At 40.1% G+C, this 24,065-nt stretch overlaps 1 pseudogene; it reads left to right on the top strand.

Moving 5' to 3' along the window:
* Positions 1 to 7,688: 7,688 nt before the first annotated feature.
* LOC108522689 (nucleoporin NUP53 pseudogene) lies at positions 7,689 to 8,339 on the top strand (annotated as a pseudogene).
* The last annotated feature ends 15,726 nt before the right edge of the window (positions 8,340 to 24,065 follow it).

Below are 24,065 nucleotides of genomic sequence, written 5' to 3' on the forward strand. Positions count from 1 at the left end.
AGAATCCGTTTAAGAGAATGATCATCTTACCTTCATACCTCCAGGGACTGGTCTGATTCTGTCACGCTGTGGAGTGTTGGCCGTACCAAAGAAGGTCTGCAGGAGCACAAGGGTTTGTTTTGAAGCCATCCTGGAGGAGTCCTGATTTCCAAGCCTACTATTCCCTTCCTCCCTCCCTTCTATTATTTCAATTGTCCCGATAGAGTTTAAGTATTAGAGCTTTCACTTGTCAGGCCAGAAATCAAAATAAATTGGCTTGGAGGAGCAAGTTATAGATAATCAATCGGATATGCAGTAAAATAGCCAAGGATACATCAGCATCAGGCGTGGCTGTTTCCGGGATCCCTGAAGTCCTCATTAGGAATCTCCCCTCCTCCCGCCATCTCTAGCTTCTGTGTGGCTTCATTCTCAGTAGCTGAATTATCTGACAGAGCTGAAGTTCATTAAAGAGCATAATTTTCCCATGACAGTCTCAATCACTGGAACTGAAGAGGGTTAGTTATCCTTCTCCAGGGGGTACTGAGGCAACATGCTCCTGGATGTCATCCTTGAAAATTCCAGTTCACACCTGAAATGGAAGGGCATGTTATCCAAAGTGGCCAGGAGTAGGACATGCCTGAGAGTGAGACTTAGGGGGCTAGAGAAGCTAAAATCTGACTCGCATTCTGGGAGACAAAGCTGGAGGAACAGAGGCCAGGTGTGCTAGGAGCTGAGCAGGGAAGGATAGTAGAGTCAGGGGCGGGAGGCACATCTGAGCCAATTGCTGCAAGTTAAGTATAGGAATGTGCGCTTCTCCTATTGTTCATTTACTTTTTGGTTGTGGAAGGTTGGGGAAGAACTTATTAAAGCCAGATATCACATGCTTCATTTCATAGTAGTTGGGCTGCTTGCACTGAATTTCACATATTTTATCTTATTGAATCTTTATTTTAAAGATTTAGAGTTAACCACTGTTGTGATTAAGGATAAGGAGACTGAGGTGTTAAGAGACAAAGAAACTAACCCACGGGCTCTTATGCTGGGCAGGCAAAGAATCTGACCAGAGGAGAGATTTTCCTGGAGTTCATTCATTGAATATCTATCATGCATTGGGCATGGTTCAAGGTTCTATGACAGGCACTGGAAGAAGGATGTTCCAGCCACACCATACACGGTGTTATAGTCTAGGTGTGTGTGCTTCAGAGTTGATTCGTAAGAATTCAGAAGGACTTGAGGTCTCTCTGGAGAAAGAATGCTCTCTTAGCTCAAGGAAGAGTTGGCCATCTTCCTCCCTGCTGAAATCCCTCCCCGAATTGTGCTGAGTGTTAACATGGAAGTCCCCTTGCTAGATGCACCACTGGCTCTTCGTGTTACTTTATTAGAGAATCATAGCCTTTTACAGCTACATAGACTTAGGGGGAAGATTTAACCAATCCCCTTATTTTACAGTTTAGAGAACTGAGGGCCAGATGGGATGAGTGGTTTACCCAAAATCACACAGCTGGTTAGGATAGAGCTATGATATTAATCTCATCTAATTCCAAATCCTGTCTATGCTCTGTCCACACTCTTCCCAACCATTTAGGTTTCATGTTTGAATATCCAAAGGTAAGTTTCTTGCTGTTAACCAGAGTAGTTAAGTTTTGTGACCATAGGTCAGACCTAACTAACATTCTAGTTTTTCTTCCTCCCTTCCCTCCTCCCTCCCTCCCTGCGTGGCTCTCTCCTTCTTTTTAGCCTCCACTATCTTAAGAATGCTTTGGTTCTTAGATATGGGCAATAACCTCTCTCTTTTTCTGTAGCTCAGCATTTAGTATTCATGCAGCGAGTGTATGATTTTTTCCTGATGTGGTTTTATGTATTTTAAACTCTGGTTTGACTAGTCTACATTTGCTGTAAATGCCCAGATTGCAAATGGTAGCAACGTGCTATAAAAATAAAATGTTCTTATTGTAGTAAATATCCACAGATACAGAATGAGCGCCTGTTTCATCTCCATTTCCTTTCCTTCTCATTTACTGGCTAAGTACTTAGCCTTTTAAAAACCTTTCCGTGCGAATCAGTATGTAAAATATTTGTTATGCGTCCAAACTGAAAGTTAATGAATTACAAAATATTCTTACTTTGTGAAATAGCATTCTATCTCTTTATGCATGAAGTACACAGAAAGAGGCAGTGGCTTTAAGTGTGATGATGGTCTTGACAAAGTAGAGATTATGCTATTTCTGTGAGATTTCTAAATCTCCCTCTATATCCAGTAATTCTCTCTTTGGACTAAATAGGGCAGAACATATTACATCTTTTCTATCCATTGTCTAACACTTAAATAAACTTTACTATCTTGTACTTTCTGTTCCCTTAAAAAAAAATAAAACTCTTTGTAAAGAAAGATTGTGCTGATTTATTTTAAAAGCAACACTAAATCTTTCACTATAAAGGGAAAACTCTAAAGTTGAATTTTTTTTCTTACTAAAAACAATCTGCTCCTAGATATGGTGGAATGCTTGCTTTAATAAGGAATACGTAAGTCTCAAATGACTAATATAGAAGAGCAACAAAATCCACTCATTCTGAAGTTAAGAATAAATGTAATAACAGTCTTGTATGCAACAAAATCCTAGAAAGTCTACAAGAAGAACCTATTCAGAACAGTGCCTGCTGGGTGCAAATCCTCTGTTCTCCAGCTTTAGAGCCTACTGTCAATTTCATGAACTACTAGCCTTAGGTCAGTTTGCCCATCACAGGACTTCTATCCTTTTTACCATGAAGTCTGACTGTGGGGTTGTCTGTTTCGCTCCTGGGTTGATTGGCTACAGCTGGTCTTAGAAGCAAACATCCCTTCATATAACATTAAGGGTTGCAAATTCCTACACCCTAGGATTCATCAACAGCTGAGACAGCAGCCGGGAAGGGTTAGTTTATACTTTTGAGGGTAAGAACACCACTTGTGGTTTTGTCTGTCTGGAATCTTATTCTGTGTTTTCGAGAGACATTTAACTCTAAACATTGGAAGTAATAAAAACATGTTCTGTGGTTACATGGTACCATATGTCTTTCAGAAGGCACTTGGAGCTTTACACATTTGATCTAACTCATCTTTATTTCACCTTGGTTTTAAGAAGGTACCTTGTGTAACTTCGTTCTTAATAACGTACACATACACATAATTTATAGAGAGTCGGAGACTGAGCCACTAAGGTTTTAAGTAGCCTATTATAATCCAGTCAAGGCTGAGAGCTGAATGAATTCCACTGACCTGTATACTGCTCTGAAACTTCTGTTATCTCTTTGCTAGATCACTGCCTTCTCATTAAATGCATTGTTATTGAATTACAGTAATAGAAGTTTCAGGACTTTGAAAGCAGTTAGCCTATGTGTCACTGCTGGGCCAGTGACTTCTTAGTTGTATGATATAAGGCTTCCCATCAAAGCCTTAGTTTGTTCATCTTTTTGGTATTTTTTAAAAAGATAATTCCCCCGGGTTTATGCTTGTAATCTCAGCACTTTGGGAGGGTGAGGCAGGAGGATCACTTGAGCCCAGGAGTTCAAGACCAATCTGGTCAACAGAGTAAGACTCTGTCTCTACAAAAAATAATTAAAAAAAAAAAAATTAGCCAGACATGGTGACACATGCCTGTGTCCCAGCTTCTCAGGAGGCTGAGGTATGAGGATGACTTGAGCCTAGGATTTCGAGGCTGCAGCGAGCTGTGATCATGCTGCTGCACTTCAACCTAGCTGACAGAGTGAGACTCTGTCTAAAAGAAAATAAAAATAAAAATAATAGGCCAGGCGTGGTGGCTCATGCCTGTAATCCCAGCACTTTGGGAGGCTGAGACAGGCGGATCACGAAGTCAAGAAATCGAGACCATCCTGGCTGACATGGTGAAACCCTGTCTCTACTAAAAATACAAAAAATTAGCCAGGCGTGTTGGTGGGCACCTGTAGTCCCAGCTACTCGGGAGGCTGAGGCAGGGAATGGCATGAACCCGGGAGGCAGAGCTTGCAGTGAGCTGAGATTGCGCCACTGCACTCCAGCCTGGGGGACAGAGTGAGACTCCTTTTAAAAATAAAAAATAAATAAATAAAAATAATAGTAATAATGAAGAGGATAATTTCTACTTCCTGACTTATTGGAAGGATTAAATAAGATAATATATAAGCACTTAGTGTACTGTGTGATGCTGCATACATGAAGTACCTGGAGTAGCCAAATTCATACAGATAGAAGGTAGAGGGGAGAGGCCGGACATGGTGACTCATACCTGTAATCCCAGCAGTTTGGGAGGCCGAGGCAAGTGGATCACCTGAGGTCAGGAGTTTGAGACCATCCTGGTCAACATGGTAAAATCCCGTTTCTACTAAAAAAATACAAAAATTAGTTGAGCATGGTTGTGTGTGCCTGTAGTCCCAGCTACTTGGGAGGCTGAGGCAGGAGAATTCCTTTAACCTGGGAGGCAGAGGTTGCAGTGAGCTGAGATTGCGCCACTGCACTCCAGCCTGGGCAACAGAGTGAGACTCCATGTCAAAAAAAAAAAAAAGGAAAGTAGAGGGGTGGTAGCCAGGTGTCTGGGGAAAAGGGAATGGGGAGTTAGTGTTTAATGCATATGGAGTTCCAGTGTTGCAAGATAAATCTGGAGATGGGTGATGGTGATGGTTGCAGATCAGGGTGAAAGTACTTAATGCCACTGCACTGTACGCTTAAAAATGATTACGATGACAAATGTTATGGTATGTGTATTTTACCACAATAATTTTTTAAAAACACTTAGTGCACTCCCAAACAATTCCTGTTAACCTGCTCCTACCTCCTTTCCTAATCTTTCTTTTTGCCCTTGACAAATGGCTGTCAGTAATTGGAGATAGGATCAGGGGTTATCTGAAACTCTCTGAGCTGGGCAACTTTGATAGATCCACAGAACCCTAGTTAGTGGTGCTGGATCCACAGTTTCGAAATGACAAGTACTTAGAGAATATCTAAGTTCCACATATTCGTATTATAGACAAGAAAACTGAGGTCTGGAGGAATTGAATGATTTGCCTAAAATGACACAGCAAATCAATGGCAGAGCTGGAACCAAGACCCAAGATTACTAATTTTGAGTCCAATTTGCTTCTCAAAAAATGTTGGGGGCTGGGCGCAGTGGCTCACACCTATAATCCCAGCACTTTGGGAGGCCGAGGTGGGCGGGTCACCTGAGGTCAGGGGTTCAAGACCAGCCTGGCTAACATGACGAAACCCTGTCTCTACTAAAAAATACAAAAATTAGCTGGGCTCGGTAGTGGGCACCTGTAATCCCAGCTACTCAGGAGGCTGAGGCAGGGAGAATTGCTTGAACATGGGAGGTGGAAGTTGCAGTGAGCCAAGATCAAGCCACTGCAAGCTAGCCTGGGTGATACAGTGAGACTCTGTCTTGGAAAAAAAAAAAAAAAAAAAAAAGTTGGGTTTGCAACTATCTCTGGGCAACATTTGGGTCACTCTGTGACTGAAGTTGAGCTAAGAGTTTTCTTTATTCTGATTAGATAACTTTAGAGACTGGGAAATAAAATATTCCCTTGACAAGCAGTTGTTTGAAATAGCTTATTTGAAGTATAAATGCACACATTTATACCTTTAGTAACTGCAAACATTTAAATTTTCCTGTTTGATAAACCTCAACATATGTATATACCATGAAACTATCACTACAGTCAAAATAATAACAAATCCATCACCAATTTTTAATGTTTTTCTCCATCATACCTCATCACCAGGCCATCAGCCAATCTGTGTTCTGTCACTAGAAATTAGCTTGCATTTTCTAGAGTAAATGGTATCATACATACTCCATTTTTGTCTCCCTTTTACAACCAGCATAATTATTTTGAGATTCATCTATATTTTTGCATGTATCAATAATTCATTTCTTATTTACTGTTGAGTGGTAGCCTATTATTTGGATATGCCATGATCTGTTTATCCATTTAACTGTTGACGTATATTTGGTTTGCTTCCAGTTTGGGGCTATTGCAAATAAAGCCAACATGAACATTCACATAAAGTTTCTGTATGGAGATAGAATTCTATATTAACCATGTGTTTCTGATATCTTGACATTTGAAACCTTACTGATCTTAGAGACTCTGCCTCTCCCAGGGTAAACTAGTTCCTAAAGGTAACAAGACTTACCTGCCAACATCACTTTTATTTGTAAACTAACCAATCCAGAGCCTGGAATCCCCCACTGCCTCTTTGATCAGACTCTTACACTCTGGGCCACTATCCACCTGCCCTATCATCCCAGGGCTGAGTATCAGAAAACTAGGGGCAATCTGTACACCCTGGAGCTGGCTGAAACTATTCAAACTAGCCAGTCCTAAGCTCATTTATTCTTCTTATCCTGCCTCACACATTCCTTCCTGCAGAAACCACATAAAGGCTCACGTTTTCCCCTGGCTCTCTTAACTCGGGACTGACCTGGTGCTTGCTCATATGGCCTCTTTGTGTGCCATGCCTCCCATTTCTAGGGAGCTGTGAGTAAAACGACTTCCTTCACAGGTATCTCTTAACGTACCTGATTAAAGCACATCTCAAGTACACTTTTAAATATTCATTTTTCTTGAATAAATCCTAGGAGTGGAATTGCTGGATCATATAGTAAGTATGTGTTTCAGTTTTTAAGAAACTACCAAACTGTTGTCCAAAGTGCTTGTCCATTTCACATTCTTAGCAACAGCATATGAATGTACCAGTTGTTCCACTTCCTTACCACCCTTTGGTATGACTGGTTTTTTTAATTTTAGCCATTCTAAGAGCTGCAGTCTCATTAATTTGCATGCCCTTGATGAACAATTTTGTTGAATATATTTTGTGTGCTAATTTGCCATCCTTTTATCTTTCAGATGTATCCATAGAAATCCCTTGTATACTTCTTTATTGGGTTGTTTTCTTATTGCTGAAATTTGAAAGTTCTTTCCATATTCTAGATACAAGTACTTTATCAGATGTGTGTTTTGCAAAGAATTTCCCCCAGTGTCTGGCTTGTCTTCTTGTTCTCTTAACAGTGTCTTTTGGAGAGAGAAGTTTTACATTTTGATGAAGCCAATTTGTTCTTTTATGGATTTTGGTTTTGGCATCATATCTAGGAAATCTTTCCTTGACCCAAGGTCACAAAGATTTTCTCCCCTGTTTTCTTCTAGTATACCTGGGATTTGTACAGATACATCTGAAAGAAGATACAAGGATGGCAAATTAGCACACGAAAAAATGTTCAACATAATTGTTTTTCAAGGGAATGCAAATTAATGAGATTATAACTCTTAGTATGGCTAAAATTAAGACTGATTGTACCAAGTGTTGGTGGGGAAGTAGAGCAACTAGTACTCTTATATGCTATTTCTAAGAATATAAAATAGAAATTGCTGACACAATGGCAGCCTTTGCCATGGAACTCCAGGTGCCCATGTTAGGATCTGAACCAATGATGCTGGCTTCATCTCCAAAGCCAGGAGTTAATGCCCAGTTCTTACCTGGATTTTGAATGTGGGATTTGCCAGCTCTGATGACTCCACAACCTCAATCAATTAGTGGCCCTTCGGTAGGAGTAGTGTAATTGAGATCACCTTTACTTGCATGTGGGTCACCACCACAACCAGTTATACCAGCTCATAAAAATCAAAGTGGTGCTCCACCAGTTAGAAGTATGTATGATGACATTTCTAGCCCGGGACTTGGATCAACACCTTTAACTTCAAGAAGACAGCCAAACATTTCATAATGCAGAGTCCTCTTGCTGGAGTTACATCTACTCCTGGAACAGGGCAAAGTATGTTTAGTCCAGCAAATATCGGTAATCCATGAAAGATGACATTATCTCCTGCCCAGTTAGATCATTTTTATACTCAAGGAGATCTTTGACTTCAGAAGATCACCTTGATGACACTTGGGTGACTGTGTTTGGGTTTCCTCAAGCCTCTGCTTCCTACATATTATTATCATTTGCACAGTATGGGAATATCTGAAAAAGTGTGATGTCTAACACAGGAATTGAATGTATATTCATTATCAGTCTAAACTGCGGGCTCGGAAAGCCTTAACCAAAGATGGGAGGATTTTTGGAGAATCCATCATGATTGGTGTAAAACCATGTATTGACCAAAGTGTAATGGGAAGCAGTGACAGACGTGCTTTATCATCTCCATCTTTAGCCTTTACACCACCAATCAAAACTCTAGGTATACCAACACAACCTGGAAGTACTCCTAGATTTCTGCCATGAGACCTCTTGCTACAGCATACAAAGCTTCTACTAGTGATTATCAGGTTATTTCTGACAGATGAAAATCTTGTATCCAAAGCAATGGAGTACATGTTTGGCTGGTAGTAGAAGACCAAGAAGGAGGTTACTACACTAAAACAGAGTTAGCAGAGTGCTGCTGGTTCCTTCGGTTAGTTATATAACCATTTCTGCAGTATTGGATAGTTATCTCATACTTCTTTTAGATAAAAGCCTTTTTCATTAAGGATACAGCCTATTTGTAGCTGGCACTTTAAAAGATGCTTCAGATACATTTTGAAGAAAACTAAAAATCCCTGTAAATAGGATTTTGTGCTTTCTGTAACAGTGCATGCTTCAACACAGAAAACTCAGCATTGATTATTGTAAATTAAATAACTGAAATTGTGGTGAGACTTCACAGTCTTCATGAGAAGGTGGCGATGAATTTCATGAAGGGGGACTATAGTTATTTCTACGAAGACACAAAGATTATGATTAGCAATTTGAATTATGGTGTTCTAATTTGGATAGCATTTAATATTTTCATTATTCTTGTTTGTGTATGTCCTGTCACAGAGTGTCCTCTTGGTGTATTCTAGAACCAACATTCTTTTAAAAAACCTACTACTAAAGGTTTTGATAATAAACATTGTCAATGATTTAAAAAAGAATATAAAATAGGACACTTTGCACAACAGTTTGGTAGTTTCTTAAAAATTTAAAGACATATGATCCAGCAATTCCAATCCTAGGATTCACTTAAGAAAAATGAGTATATAAAAATATACCTGGGATTTGTTTTAATAGTTTCAAAGTTTTAGGTTTTACATTTAGGTCTATGATATATATATAGTATTAGGGTTTTTAATCTGGTACAAGATACCCATTGAAGTTTGTTTCCTTCTTTGATATCTAACTGTTCTAGAACCACTTGTTGAAATGCTTATTTTTCCCCCATAGAATTACCTTTGTATCTTTGTCAAAAATCAGTTGTCTATATAATATTAGTGTGGGCATATTTCTGGATTCTCTAGTCTGTCCCATTGATCTATTTGCCCATCTTTTCTCTGTTAATTCCATATGGTCTAGATTACTATAAAAGCATAAGGCATGATATCAGATAGTGTTAGTTCTCTAACTTTGCTCTTCTTTTTCAAAATTGTTGTTGCTATTCTAGGTTCTCTCCAATTAATGAGCATTTTAATACCATTTAACAAGCATTTAGTAATATCTTGTCAATTTCTACCAAAAAAAGCCTTCTGGAATATTTATAGGAATACATCAATTTAGGCAAAAATGATATTTTAGCAATATTAACTTTTCCAGCCTAAGAATGTGGCATATATCTCCCCATTTATTTAGGACTTCTTTAACTTTTTAAGCCATGTGTTATGCCGTCGGTGTACCTATAGTACACATCTTTTGTGAAATGTATCCTTAAGTATTTCAGTTTTGGATGCTGTATGAATGGTATTTTTTTCTTAATTTCAGTTTTCAATTGGAAAAATACCTTGTTACTTTAAACTTGAATGCTGTGTTTCCATAGAGAACAGTAAAACAATAGTTTCCCTGTTCTGTTTTGGCTCCTATCTCTCTAAAATGTTCTACAAATGGATTTTCCTCTCAGCCTTTCAAACTAAATGCCAAGAGTCCTATAATGAGGATGAAAATGTGACCATATCGCTCAGAAGGAGCTCACTGTGTTGTCCTCTTTTGCAAAAGCAGCTGAATAAATTGAGTATGTTAGAGACACAAATTTCTAGGACTTGTAAGGATTCTGTCAAAAATGTGTAACAGGGATGAATTACTCTTGCCCTGAGAACTTCAACTTTTGCGCTTCCTGACTTTGCTATGGCTAAAATTGAAATGCCAAAGTGGTATTCCCCAAAGTGTTTGAATTTAATAGCATTAATGACTAGGCTCCTACAAGTCTAAAAATTCTTGTTTGAAAATTCAGCTATTCTATTTGTACTTTCCGGGAGTGCTTAACTTTTAGTCTCCTACCTGTAAACTTTTCAAAAAGCAAATAACCTCACCTCAGACATCAAGTCCTTGTAAGGAGCGAGTGAGCAGCCCTACCTCCCTAAAGAAATAGCTATACTTAGGAGAGGTCTTGTGGTTTAAATTTAGCTGGATCTTATCTCCTTCTATTCCATTTAACTATTATGCTCTCAGAGCCTTGAGGAAACATGTTCTGGTAAACTCCTTCACCATAAAATGTTAAGAATAGAGGGCAAGTTAACACTTCTAAGACCATCCACATTTCAAAAGACAGTAATTCTAATGTACAGGCATTCATGGTAATGGTGGGTTTCAGGCATTGTGGGAAGGAGAGACAGAACAGCAAGAGAGCCTTTCGGCATCCCCTGTAATCTCATTGTTAGTCATGCCTTTTGGATAATCTGGCCCAACCTTCACCCCTGACTTTGTGAACACTGGGCTCTACCTCCTGAAATACACCATTAATGCACATAAGACTTTTCTGTCCCTGTGTCTCCAACTGTGTGACAATGGATCATGGATTTTGTTTTGTTTTGTTTTACTTTCCACACAGGAAGGTTGAGAAGATACAACACAATACTCAAAGTCACAATAAAGAAAGTTCAAGTCTAGGGTGAGTTGACGTTGTTACCATTATTCAACCCCTTCCTTACCACCCCAGCCTCTCAGGCACTGGCATTATTTGGTGACATTGATTAAGCCTCCACTGTTAAAGCTTTGAATGTCCCTTATCTTTGAGATTCAATGTTGGAAACCAGGAAGGATACCCAGAGAGACAAAAGGAATGTAGAACCAAGCTCAGCTCTTCTCCTGAATGAGGCATAATGGTTCAAAGCAGATGAATAAGAAATGATACGAGCTAGATAGAATCATTTTAGAAAAACTTTATAAATCTGATGAGCTCAAACCTAACAGTGAAGAAGGAAACAGATGCAGTCTACCAGGAAAACAAAGGAGGTATATCTGAAGTGCTCAGTGATGCTGTCTAGACCCAAAGCACACCAGCACAAATAAATCCCACTCCCTAAACTGCAAGTATTTTGAAGTGTCTACAGCCCTGGAACTGGTAAAGAAAATATCAAATTTGGGTTCAAAGGTACCTTCAAAAATCCTTTCTACAGAATCCAGAATAAACTTGTAACAGGGCAGGGAAAGAACAGCCTCTGGAAATTTCCAGTCCTCCAAACGGGTAAGAGAGCAGCAGGAGACTGTTCATGTTTAAAGGAAGTCTGCCTAAAGCCATGCTTTGTGTTCACTCTTCTCTGTGAACATCAAACTGCTGCCATGCCTTTGTTGCAGTTTTGCCAAGGGAAGTTGAGCACAGGCTAACACCCTTCATGAATTGTCCTTGAGGAGGCGTTGTTGGCATTTGGCAGAAACATTCTCCAACTTCTTCATCTCTGTGGCAGAGCCTGAGTTCAGGCAGGCCCTGGAGCAAGCAGGTGCCTGTCTCTCCCCTGTGCAAGGAATGAGAAGGTGAGATTGTCATTAAGTAATGTAGCCCATCACATGGTACCTAGGATGATTTCAAGGAATTAAAGCACAATGCCTATATTAGTTATCTGTTCTGCACAAAACATTGCCCACCAGAATAGCAAAATGAATCATAAACTTTTATTATCTCACAGTTTCTGGGTGTTAGGAATCTGGGAGCAGACTAGCTGGGTGGTTCAAGCTCAGGATCTCTTGTGAGATTGCAGTCAAGCTCTTGGCTAGGGCTATAGGTGTGTGAGGCTAAAAGATCTATTTCCAAGCTCTCTTGTGTGATTGTGGGCAAGACTCGGTTTCTTGCTGGCTGTTGGCTGAGTGTCTCACTTCCTTGCTATGTGGGCCTTTCCAAAGGCTGCCTGAGCAATCTCATGACATAGCAGCTGGCTTTCCCCTGAGGACATGATCCAAGAGAAAAAGACCAATATGGCAGCCACAATCTTTTATAACCCATCTTGGAAATGACACAGAAAAAATCACTTCTGTTATATTCTATTGGTCATACAGACCAACTCTAGAACAATGTAGAAGGGGAGTGTCAGGAAGCAGGCATCACTGGGCACCCTCTTGGAGGCTGCCTACCATACCTCTCATCTAATTGTGCTGAGAACACAGTTGGCCCTGGCCTGTGAGATAATGTATATCAGGTAACACTTTTTAGAGGTACTGCAATACATTGGCAAGACTAGTGGACTGCTAGTAAAGAGATTTGGATTCAAGTTCAGTTCTGACAATTACAAATATTCTGTGTCTTTGGAATACTGCTTAACCTTTTTGCACATCTGTTATCTCATCTGTAAAATGAGAGTTTTGTCATGAATGGCCTCAAGGATGTCTCTCAACTCTCAAATTCCATCTCTTCATTCATATGTCTTAATTGCCATTAAGAACTATGCCATTTCAGGCATGAAAGTTGTGAAGGTGATTTTGTTTTACAAAATGGGCAATTTTCCAATGAGTTTCCCTTATTTTAAAGAAATAAACCAACTGGAGAAATGGCACCCTAGAGTTTTCTTGGAGCTCATTTCTTTTCCATTCATTACTCATATTTTAGTAAGTAAGCGTCACAATAACATACTGTTATTTGTATAATGCTTTAAAGTGTAGTACACATATTTTATATATGCAAGTGAATTCATCTGTAAACCACATTAGGAAGGTATTAGGCTTGGAAAGCCTTCCAGCTTCATTCTCCCATTACCTAGTGGCTGATGTTTACATGGGTGGCAATTTGGCCAGAACTACAATAGCCTTCTAATAAAGACACTCTCAGGCACATGGCCCAAATAGATGGGTGAAAAAGGCTCCATCCTGTCTAAAAGCTCTAAGTCTAAGCAAGGCACAGTGATGCGTACCTGTAGTCCCAGCTACTTGGGAGCCTGAGATAGAAGTATCACTCACTATGTTGCCCAGAAGTCTGAGTCCAGCCGAGGCAACATAGTGAGACCTTGTCTCTAAAATTAATTAGTTTAATTAAATAAAAAATAAACATCTAAGTCTAAAGAGACAGCTGCAGTGGCCTACCATATGTAGAGTGGACTAGCAGTGGAATGAACAGTGAACTCTTCATCTCCTCTGCTAGCCTAGAGTGAGCTAAGGACAGGGACAACCTCTTGGGAGATTGAACTTCTAAGATGAGAATAGGAAAGCCATCTAGTTGCTTATCGTTTAATTCCTTCAACAAGACGAACAGGCTCCCTCCCCAGAGCCTTTGTACTTGCCCTGCCTGGGAATCACTTAGGTTCAGTTCAAGGATCACCTTTTCAGATTAGCTTTCTCTAGCCACCAATCTTAAGTGACATCCTCTCCCGTACGGGCATTCTCTACCACACCCTATTTTACTATCTTGGTAGCCCTATCTAAAATCATTTTACTAGTGTACTTGTTTCAAGAGTTCACCACCAATAGAGCGTAAGCTGTCTGAGAGAGGTAACCCACTCTATCCTGGTTACTGCCACATCTCCAGTGCCCGGAATAGTTCTTGGTATAGAGTGGGCATTCAATAAATATTTGTTAAATGGATGAATGAATTGAGTCTGAAAAAGTTTGTGGTTTGATGGATGTGAGTTTTAGGAGACACTTAGATAGTAGTAGAAAAGAATATTAAATGGACCTATTTCTGTTCCATTGGAATGGGCAATTAGGGGTGAAATATGAGAATAAAGAGGCTTGTGTATCCCACATAATTAAGATAACCTCCAACAATTGGGAGCAGACACCTCCCTCAGGGATTCTAGGAGGAAAGGTCCTGCTATCAGAACCAGTTGTGCCCCAGGAAGAAAAGAAGAAGAGAGAATAATATTTCTGGACTATCTGAGATCACTCAATGGATGCCATGCTCATTGTGATAGAGGATACTCTCCCCTGAAGACAGGAAGGGTGCCTACCCCTTCTTGAAGCCAATGGAAGATTGCATTGAAGGGAAGAGTGCTGGCAAGAGTGGAAGACTGGTACCTCTTTGGCTGGGCAGATGTCTGCCTAGGGAGCAAACCAACAGTTCAGTTCCTGAGTTTTGTTAACCCGGGGAAAAGGGAGTAAGAGGAAAATGGCAGAGTAAAGCAGAGAGAAGTGGCCAGGAAGCCAACTGCACTTACACTGCATGGAATGCAAAGATGGCGGTGATTCCCACATAGACCATAGACAGGCTGGTGCCATCTTGAGAGTTCTCCACCAGCTGACAAGGCTCCCAAGTTTCTCAGAGGATGTACTTGTATGTGTAAAGTTGGAAGAGTACTGCTGGGAATGGAAGAAGTTGAATAGGAACCTGAGCTCTCACCTCTAGGAACTGTTCGCACCCTGGTCTGGCACCCAAGATCTACATGTGGATGCCCGTCACAGAAGAGATGCTAAGAATGTATCAGCGTTAGTGCAAGATGCAAAAAACAGAAAATGAAAACCACCCAGAAAGGATTCACCTAATCCCTCTTCACTGACCCAGACCCACCAAGGAGCGAGATTTTGATTGGAAGTGGAGGTGGAGGTACCCAGAAGCAGAACTTTTTCTGTACCCATGGGATATACCCTGAGCCATTGCTTAGCCTGCACCAGAGAAAATAAAGAGATTAGATTTAAGTTGGATACAAAATTTGAGTTTTAAACTGGCCCAGACTTTCTGTAACTCCAAGTGACCAGAAGTTTATAGGATCTTGCTCAGGTATCATCAAGGAACAGGAAAATGGTATTTGACAGGACATGATTGGAGGCCATAACTGGAAACATTGAACAAATGAAACCATTTCATGTTTTCAACACTGAGTTCAAACTATCCAATCTCCTAGCTAGAGCAGAAGAAAGGCAGTTTACTGAACTTCTAGCAAGAGAGTTCTTCAGGCATTTGATTTATCTTTGGGTGAACTTTGCTGGCTTTTGTCAGAGACCGAGGTGACAAGACAGTTTATAAAAAGCAAGACTCAAGACACACCCTTGGTACTGTAGACTCAGTTGCCTTTCTTCTGCCGTGCTCCATCCTCCTCACCACCTCTGATTTTGTAAGAGTCAAGAGAGAAAAGCATTAAAACTTATTTTTTGCAAGTCATTTTCTACAGCTTCAAAGGAATTTTGAGACCTTTGGACAAATCGTTTTAAAATTTCAAGGATACTTTTAATAAAACGGAGTGATTAGAAAGAAAAACACCACCCTCGTTTCCTCCTTCCTTGATAAATAAATCACCTTAATAAAGAAATCACCTGTGAGATTGTTTCTGAGTGGGTGCACAACCTAGATTTATTTCCTGTGGCTGCTGAAAACTAGATTAAAAGAAAATGCATTGAAATTCATGTTAAGAATAACCTCGGTTATTGATTAACGGGTACAAATATACACTTAGATTAAAAAAATAAGATCTAGTGTTCAATAGATCAGTAGGGTGACTATAGTCAACATCATCAATTGAATATTTAAAAATAGGGGCCAGGCACGGTGGCTTACTCCTGCAATCCTAGCACTTTGGCAGACCAAGGCGCACAGATCACTTGAGGTCAGGAGTTTGAGACGAGCCTGGGCAACAAGGTGAAACCCATCTCTACTAAAAATACAAAAATTAGCTGGGCGTGATGGTGCATACCTGTAATCCCAGCTACTTGGGAGACTGAGGCACAAGAATCACTTGAGCCTGGGAAGTGGAGATTGCAGTGAACTGAGATCATGCCACTTCACTTTCAACCTGACTCAGTCTCAAATAAAAAAATAAAAAAATTTTAAAAACCTAGAACGGCATAATTCAGATGTTCCTAGCATATAGCAAACGTAAGTATTTAAGGTGATGGACATCCCAATTGCCCTGATTTGATTATATGGATGTATCAGATTATCACATGTACTACAAAACTATGTACAGCTATTATGTATCAACAAAATATAAATTCATTTTTTTAAAAAAGAATAATTTTGATCAGAATAAATGCATTTCAGGTGCTGAGAGCTGGAGAAGAAAGCTATTTTGGAAAGGGATGACAGTGAATAAGTTAAAAGTTAAGCATATAGCTTTGGGTTTCACATAATCTCTTTTTAAAAGGAAAATGCATTTCCTGAATGATTAAAAACAGGAAACACACTTACTTTTTTAAAAAAGATATTGAATGACAGTCAACTGGTAAGATTTCTTTCTGCTTGGACTTCTCTAGTCTGTTTTAGGTTGTCTCTCCTTTTACAAATTCCTTTCACCTTTCTGATAAAAAGCACTGAATGACAAAATAACACTTACTTAGAAATATTAGAAAGGTTTGGTGTGTTTGTGTGTGTCTGTGTGTGTTACTTTAGATGTTATAAAAATATGAAGCAAACCAATGCCCTATATTTGTCCTCTCAGAATATTGTAGGATTCAAAAGTGTTATGGCATTGGTGAAGTCATTTGTTGGTAACACCGTAAACTCAGCATGTCTTTATCTTTCCTGTAGTTCTCTACAACATGTGCAAAGTGGAGCCCAAGATGTAAAGACCTCCTGTCCCTCTCTAACAGTCAAGGCGTGATTATCTTGTAGAGGGACAGACCCAAGCCCTCTCACTTCTGAGAACTAAATGTTTTTCCACCTTTGCCCAACTTGGACAACTGTGAAGAACTCAGTGGCCTTCCATTATTATGTTTATATTCATCAATAAAACTCTTTCCTCACTGACACTACTCCCCTCCCTCACACAAACCCAGTATTTTCTAGTGATCATTTAGAACAATATAGGCTGTCTTAGTCTGTTTTGTGCTGCCGTAATGGTATGCCACAGAGAAATGTATTGGCTCATGATTCTAGAGACTGGGAAGTCCAAGATCAAGGGTTTGGCATCTGGCAAGGGCCTTCATGTTATGTCATCCAATGGTGGAAGGAGCAAGTGAGTGCAAGAAAGCCCAAGATGGGGGCCAAACTCACTTTCATAACCAACCCAATCCTGAGATAACATTACCCATTCATGAGAGCAGAGCCCTCATGAAAACATCTCTCACTAGGCCCCACCACCCAACACTATTGCACTGGGGGTTAGGTTTCCAACATATGAACCATGACCTCTGTTAATGGATAGAACATAAGGATTCTAATTCTGGCAGATTCTTCCCTCTCCAGATATTACTGAACTTGAATCCTGGGGATTGCTAGGGGTATGTGACACAAGGACCTAAAAATTATAAGATTTGAATTATTCATCACAGTGATAAAAATTATGACCATCAATTAAGTTCCTACTAGATGTCAGGTCATAGAGGTATAGGCATATAATTTTTAATCCTAAAGCTTACTTATAAGGAGGGATTTTTTTTTCACACAAGAAAAACTGAGGCTCCATGAAAGTAGTAACTTGTAGAAAATAGATGAACTGGGATTCAGTCCTGAGTTTGACTACAGCATGGCCTCTTTCCAAAGGAAACTCTTAAGCAGAAGCTAAAATGTGGCAGGACATTTCCTCTGTGCTATGGAGACCTTTTGTGAAACAGTGGGAGTGTGGATCTTTCTCTCCCTACGTGGGACACCTACATTTTTCTTAAAAGAAACGTGACCAGCTGAATGGCTGATTATTTAAAAATTGGGTCCTTTTCTGTATGATAAAGTGAGGTGGGAAGAAAAAGCAGTCTGGCCAATATATCAAAGGATTTCCTGACACTCCCCAGAAGCAGAAGACAGGCTGTCCCTGTTTCCTCTGTTCACTGAAGCCAGCCTCGGTTCTCTCTGGCCACTGTCTGACATTATCAGTGTTCATACACATTAGCCTCAAAGGCTGTCCTACATAACAGAGCACCTTACCTCTCACTTCCTGGAGAAATTATTTTTCTTAAGCAAAGGAAACTCCATAATCTAAAGAGGCCATTTTTCATCTGGATCATCAAGCAGTGGCTCTGAAGGTGTGTTTCAGTTCACTCTCAGGTGTGCTTGCCAAGCACATGATCTAGGTGCTGGCAGAGCACAGGGTCATTCAAGTACATAATTCACAAGACTCCAGCTGCCAGTCAGTGGAGAACCAAACAGGAAGCTCAACTGATATAATGAGCATAGTTAACCCTTGGGAAACATGAGATACAACAACATTTTCAAAAGTCTTCGACATGTCAAATTTTTGTGCTGTGCCCAATGTTGATCTTCATTTATTATTTATCTACTATCTTTAAATTGCCCGGAGCATTAAAGCTCAGAACTTTAAGGATGTCAGTAAATGTACCATTGCTTCTCATCACACTTGGCATAAAAGTTTATGAGACCTCAATAGTTTGGCCCATGCCTGTTCTTCCTGACCCATGCTCCATCACTCAATTCTCATTCTGTCCATTCTAGTCCCGATGGCTTTCTTACCCCCAATCACTTTCTCTGCCCGCCCTCTGAATAACACCACCATCAGTCTTTAGCATATATTCTGCTTTATTTTTCCTCACTGCATTGATCACTCATTGTTTACCATTGTCTGCACCACCAGAAGGCTATCTTTGCGAGGACAGGGCATTCGTTTTGTTCCCTGCCATAACTGAATACCTAATAATTATCCAATAAATTAAAAATTCATGATGAATGAATGAATGAAGTGTAGATCTAGAAAAGATGGTTATATTCAATCAGCAAGTCCATCAAATTCTACAGAGTATTTAACTTGTCCCATGTTTGCTGTGCCAGGGTCTGCACAGCCCTCAGGCATCCTAGGTTGCCAGGACCCTTCCAAGGAAAAGGGTGCTTCTCTTAGACAAAGATGAGCTCCTCTCCCAGTCTGGGTCATCATCTGGTTTCCATGGCAACCCATATAAAGTGCCTCTGACCCTGAGCAATTCATAGGACATAAAGTATTCCACACTCATAAAACAGTAAACAAACAACAACAACAAAAAAAAAAAAACAGAACAAACACCTAAGCTCCCTAAATTACTATTTTGGAAGATAATTTATTAGTACTCAAAAAGCTTTAAGGGATATTTTTTCATAAACAGGCTATATCTGATAGCAGTAGTTGATTGTGTTATGTAAGTACAGCTCTCTGCTAGCCATGGAAAATGTAGATTTTATGCTGGTAAAGAGACTATTGGTTGTGATTATCTACATAAATCCGTGCTTTATACAAAACCCCAAATTAAATTAAGAGTGACATTTTCCAATGATAGTTTGTTTCTGTCCTAAATACAGCAGTGTTGAAAAGACTTTATTCTACATTCAATATTTTGCAGCACTGGTTGCTCTTTGCCGAGTGGTAAGTTGGGGCTTCCGAACAGGGAAATAAATAGACTCACTCCTGAAAGAAGGACAGGAAGGTGGGTCTCCCAGGGGAAGCTGGCCTTTGTGTTTGATGAATGAGTCTTTTTCAAGTATCTCTGTTGTTTGGTTTTTTAAAGAAAAGAGGGACACTCTCCAGTCTGTTCCCAAGCTCGTTGTGTGAAATTTGCCTCGTTTGGGAACTTCATTATTTTCCTGGCTGTGAAATATTGAGTCAGTGGGTTTTGCAGGAATGCACTGTCTGGAGACATTCCGAGGGGAGGTTCTTTGACAACATCCCCCGTACAAAGGCTGAAGATGGGTGCAGAGTAAATAAGTCCAAAGTCAGTGATAAAGAGAGGACAAAGGCAGCAGTAAACCAACATCATGTTCAAAAGACCCTCCCTGCTTCTGACTCTATATAAATAATCTCCATTACCTCTACTGCTTATAGAGCAAAAGATTTAGGTTGCTGCCATTCATTTCTATACTGAATTGACTAGAAGTTTCCAAATCCAAATAAGTGCCCTATAAACTTGAAGAAAAGTCTGCATGGATTGAAAATTACAAACCTACAAAATAGTACTGTGTATAGCAGTGAGATATCCTCCCTGGAACTGTCTTATGAGTGAAGGGGCACCACATCCTGTGGGTGCTCTGGCTGACATCCCCTTGAATGCATGCCCAGTTGGGCCTGTTCTGTTCAGAGATGTGTTCTGCCCAATAATGCCGAGTAGAAAAGCAAGTTCCAATGTTGATTTCTAAACACTCTCTTTTCTCTAAATGGCATCAGCAAAACTAAGCTTACCAACCCACTGGGGACAGCTAAAAGCTTAGATTGGTAGAATCAATCTGTCAAGAGCAAAGAAGGCATCAAGCACTTCATTCACTCAAAGACGTAATCAGAATTATCTTCAGTCAAATTAGGTGTTCCTGGAATGTGAGTGCTCAAAGCGGATGGGTTTGTGATGACATTGTCATCATGATCATCTTCTTCATCATCGGCTTACAATGAATTTATAACATCAAAATACATGGCTCTGATAAGACAAGCAACAGGAAACATTTTTATTGAAAAGCTCTCATAAATAGGGAATACAGTATGGCTAGAAGGGACTCCATTAGTCTAGATATTTACAAAGCCTTCAAGAAATTTTAAAATAAGTGATCCTAATAAAAGCATTGGAAACACCTAAAATTTTAAAATTGACAATGTTCAATTTCCAAATTATAATAAATGTTTTTGAAAGCTAATATTGTTTTTCCTTCAATAATAATGATGATCATCTGGGCACGGTGGCTCACGCCTGTAATCCCAGCACTTTGGGAGGCTGAGGCGGGCAGATCACCTGAGGGTGGGAGTTCGAGACCAGCCTGACTGACATGGAGAAACCCCATCTCTACTAAAAACACAAAATTAGCCAGGTGTGGTGCTGCATGTCTGTAATTCTGGCTACTCAGGAGGATGAGGCAGGAGAATCACTTGAACCCGGGAGGCAGAGGTTGCAGTGAGCTGAGATTGCACCATTGCACTCCAGCCTGGACAACAAGAGCAAAACTCCATCTCAAAAAATTAAATAAATAAATAAATAAATAAAAATAACGATGATTGACACCATAATCAAAAACCATAGCAAAAAGCTAGAAGTTATTGAAACCTTCCTGCAAGCTAGGAACTGTAGGGAGGAGTTTACATGCATTGTCTTAATGTCATCCTCACAACATCCTCTGAGGTTGGGGCTATTATTATCCCCATTTAAACAAAGAGGAAACTGAGGCTTAGACATGGCAAACAGCTTGACAGAGATCATACAGTTGATATGTGATGGAACCAAAACTTCAGCCCAAAACCTTGGCTATTATAGTGAGAGTATAATTCACACAGGGTAGTACAGAAAAGAAGATAATAAATTTGAATTTCTTGGTTTCTATTAAGACAGCAACCATTTAAATGGGAACTATGGGCTTGTTCTGTCTCGCCCCATAATAGTGGAAAAGGAGAAGAGATGTACATGAAACATTGTCAAATAATTTGTCACTCCTGGAGGAACCATTTTCCTATGACCACTATGCCAAGAGGATATTCTTTCATGTCCAAATTCATAGAGACAAGATAGATTGCTCTGGGATTCTGAAGGGAGAAAGTACCTCAGTAACAATTTTGAGAAGCAGTTTGTGTAGTCCCTTAGAGCACAAAAACCAGAGCCAAATTCTCTGGGTTCAGGTCTTGACCCTAGTGCATCCTAGCTGAGTTACCTTAGAAAAGTTGCTTAGCCTCTCTGTGACTCCTTTTTCTAATCTGCAGAACTGAGACAATAATAGTACCTATTTTACTGAGTCATTGTGAGATTAAATGAGTTACCATCTGTCCAATGGTTAAACATGCTTAGCACATAGTAAGACTACATAGGTGTTGGCCATCACTAGTACCAACACTGAAATAACCTGTTGAAGACCTGAAGGACACAGCTGACCAGAGACATCAGCATTGTTCACAATTCCCTGCCTGTGCACAAGTTCAAACTCAGGCACTCCATGTATTTTGTTTTTTACAGGTGTTTGGAATCTGCTTTTCACTTCTGTTTTCTCTCTTTGATATGATACTTCAGACCTGCTCTTGACTGTCTGGCTCATTCTTAAGTGAACTGTGGACTGTTCCTTTGTTTTGTACCCAGAATTGTAAGTTTCAATGAAGTTATTAACAAGACAATTCCCGGAAGCATAATACTCTAAAGCAGGGGTCTTCAACCCCCAGGCCATGGACTGGTACTGGTTTGTGGCTTTTTAGGAACCAGGCTGCACAGCAGGGGTGAGTAGCAGGCCAGCGAGTGAAGCTTCATCTGTATTTGCAGCCACTCCCTGTCACCGCATTTCCTCCAGAGCTCCACCTCCTGTCAGATCAGTGGTGGTATTAGATTCTCATAGGAGCATGAACCCTATTGTAAACTGAGCAAGTGAGGGATGTAGGTTGCACGCTCCTTATGAGAATCTAATGCCTGATGATCTGTCACTGTCTCCCATCATCCCCAGATGGGACCATCTAGTTTCAGGAAAACAAGCTCAGGACTCCCTCTGATTCTACAAGATGGTGAGTTATATAATTTCTCATTATATATTACAATGTAGTAATAATAGAAATAAATTACACAATCAACATAATGCACTTGAATCATCCCCCAAACCACTCCCTGACCCTCATCCATATACAAATTGTCTCCCACAAAACTGGTCTCTGGTGCCAAAAAGTTTGGGGACCTCTGCTCTAAAGTTACCAAGACTACTTAGATGGTATCATAATAGTTACAGAATCTAAGACTTCCACTTCTAAAGAGATCATCTGGTTCAGTCCTCTACCTAAAAGATGGTTCAACTTTATACATTAAAATATTACATAGGCACTCAAAGTAGAAACCGATTCTAAAATTGGAATCGTGCCTAGATAATTCTAGAACTTCAAGAGCTTAAAATACTGCCTGGTTCATAGGAAATACTTAACAATTATCAACTACCTTTTTAATAAGAGTGTTAGTATTAGTTTGAGTAACCCAAATCTTTTTCCTCTGAAGATTATGACTTCAAAAAAAGTCACGTTGCCTTTTAAATGTCCAAATTGCAAAGTCCAAGCTGCATCTCTTTGCCATAAGTTTATCAATTTCCATGTGCCCCTCAGGCATTTCTGAATGTCCCACGGGGCTGTCTTGTACTCTCAAGAATAAGTGTCTTCTGACACCTGTCATGTTCTCCTCCATCATGGAAATGCACCATCTCTAATTCCAATTGATCTCTGTGATGACACTGTCAAGTCTACCTCTTCCTGACTTCTGGAGAAGGGGCTCAAGTCTTACCAGGGGTAAGGCCAGGGCTTCACTGTGCATGGAGACAAGCTTTTCTGGAAGTTTTATGGAATGGCAATAGGTCATGGAATATGAGTTATTGTTACTACCCCTGCCCAGTATGATTCAGAGGCCACAAATGCAGGCCCTTCTATGTCTGTCTAGTTCTTGGCTTGCTGCCTTGCCACCTGGGCAGCTTGTCCTTCACCAAAAGGTGTGTCGCAGGTATCTCTGCACATGTCAGTATCCACACCAGAGAGGAGGACATTTCTCCTATCCAAACTATATGCACATATGTGCATGCTTGTGGACACACACACACACAAATGAGTCTAAAGCTATACCTTGAAACCCTATTTCCTATCACAGAAGAGGATTAACCAAGAAAGGTTTCGTACCTTGAAACCCTATTTCCTATCACAGAAGAGGATTAACCAAGAAAGGTTTCGGGCTACCAAAAACTGGAAGTGGTAAGGAAGGATCCCCACCTATAGGCTTTGCAGGGAGCATGACCCTCCCAACAACTCACTTTCAGACTTCTAGCCTCCAGAACCATGAGAAAATAAATGTCTCTTGTTTTAAGCAACTCAGTTTACAGTACTTTGTTATAGCAGTCCTTAGGTAACTAATCGAAGAACTACAGACTTTTTAAACATTTTATTTATTTATTTATTTCAATAGGTTTTGGGGGAACAGGTGGTGTTTGGTTACATGAATAAGTTCTTTAGAGGTGATCTGTGATATTTTGGTGTACCCATCACTGGAATAGTGTGTAATGTACCCAATGTGTACTGTTTTGTTGTTGTTGTTGTTGTTGTTGGAGACGGAGTCTCACCCTATCGCCCAGGCAGGAGT

This window comes from Rhinopithecus bieti, unplaced genomic scaffold (assembly GCF_001698545.2).
Source record: "Rhinopithecus bieti isolate Rb0 unplaced genomic scaffold, ASM169854v2 scaffold_66718, whole genome shotgun sequence".
Lineage (NCBI taxonomy): Eukaryota > Metazoa > Chordata > Mammalia > Primates > Cercopithecidae > Rhinopithecus > Rhinopithecus bieti.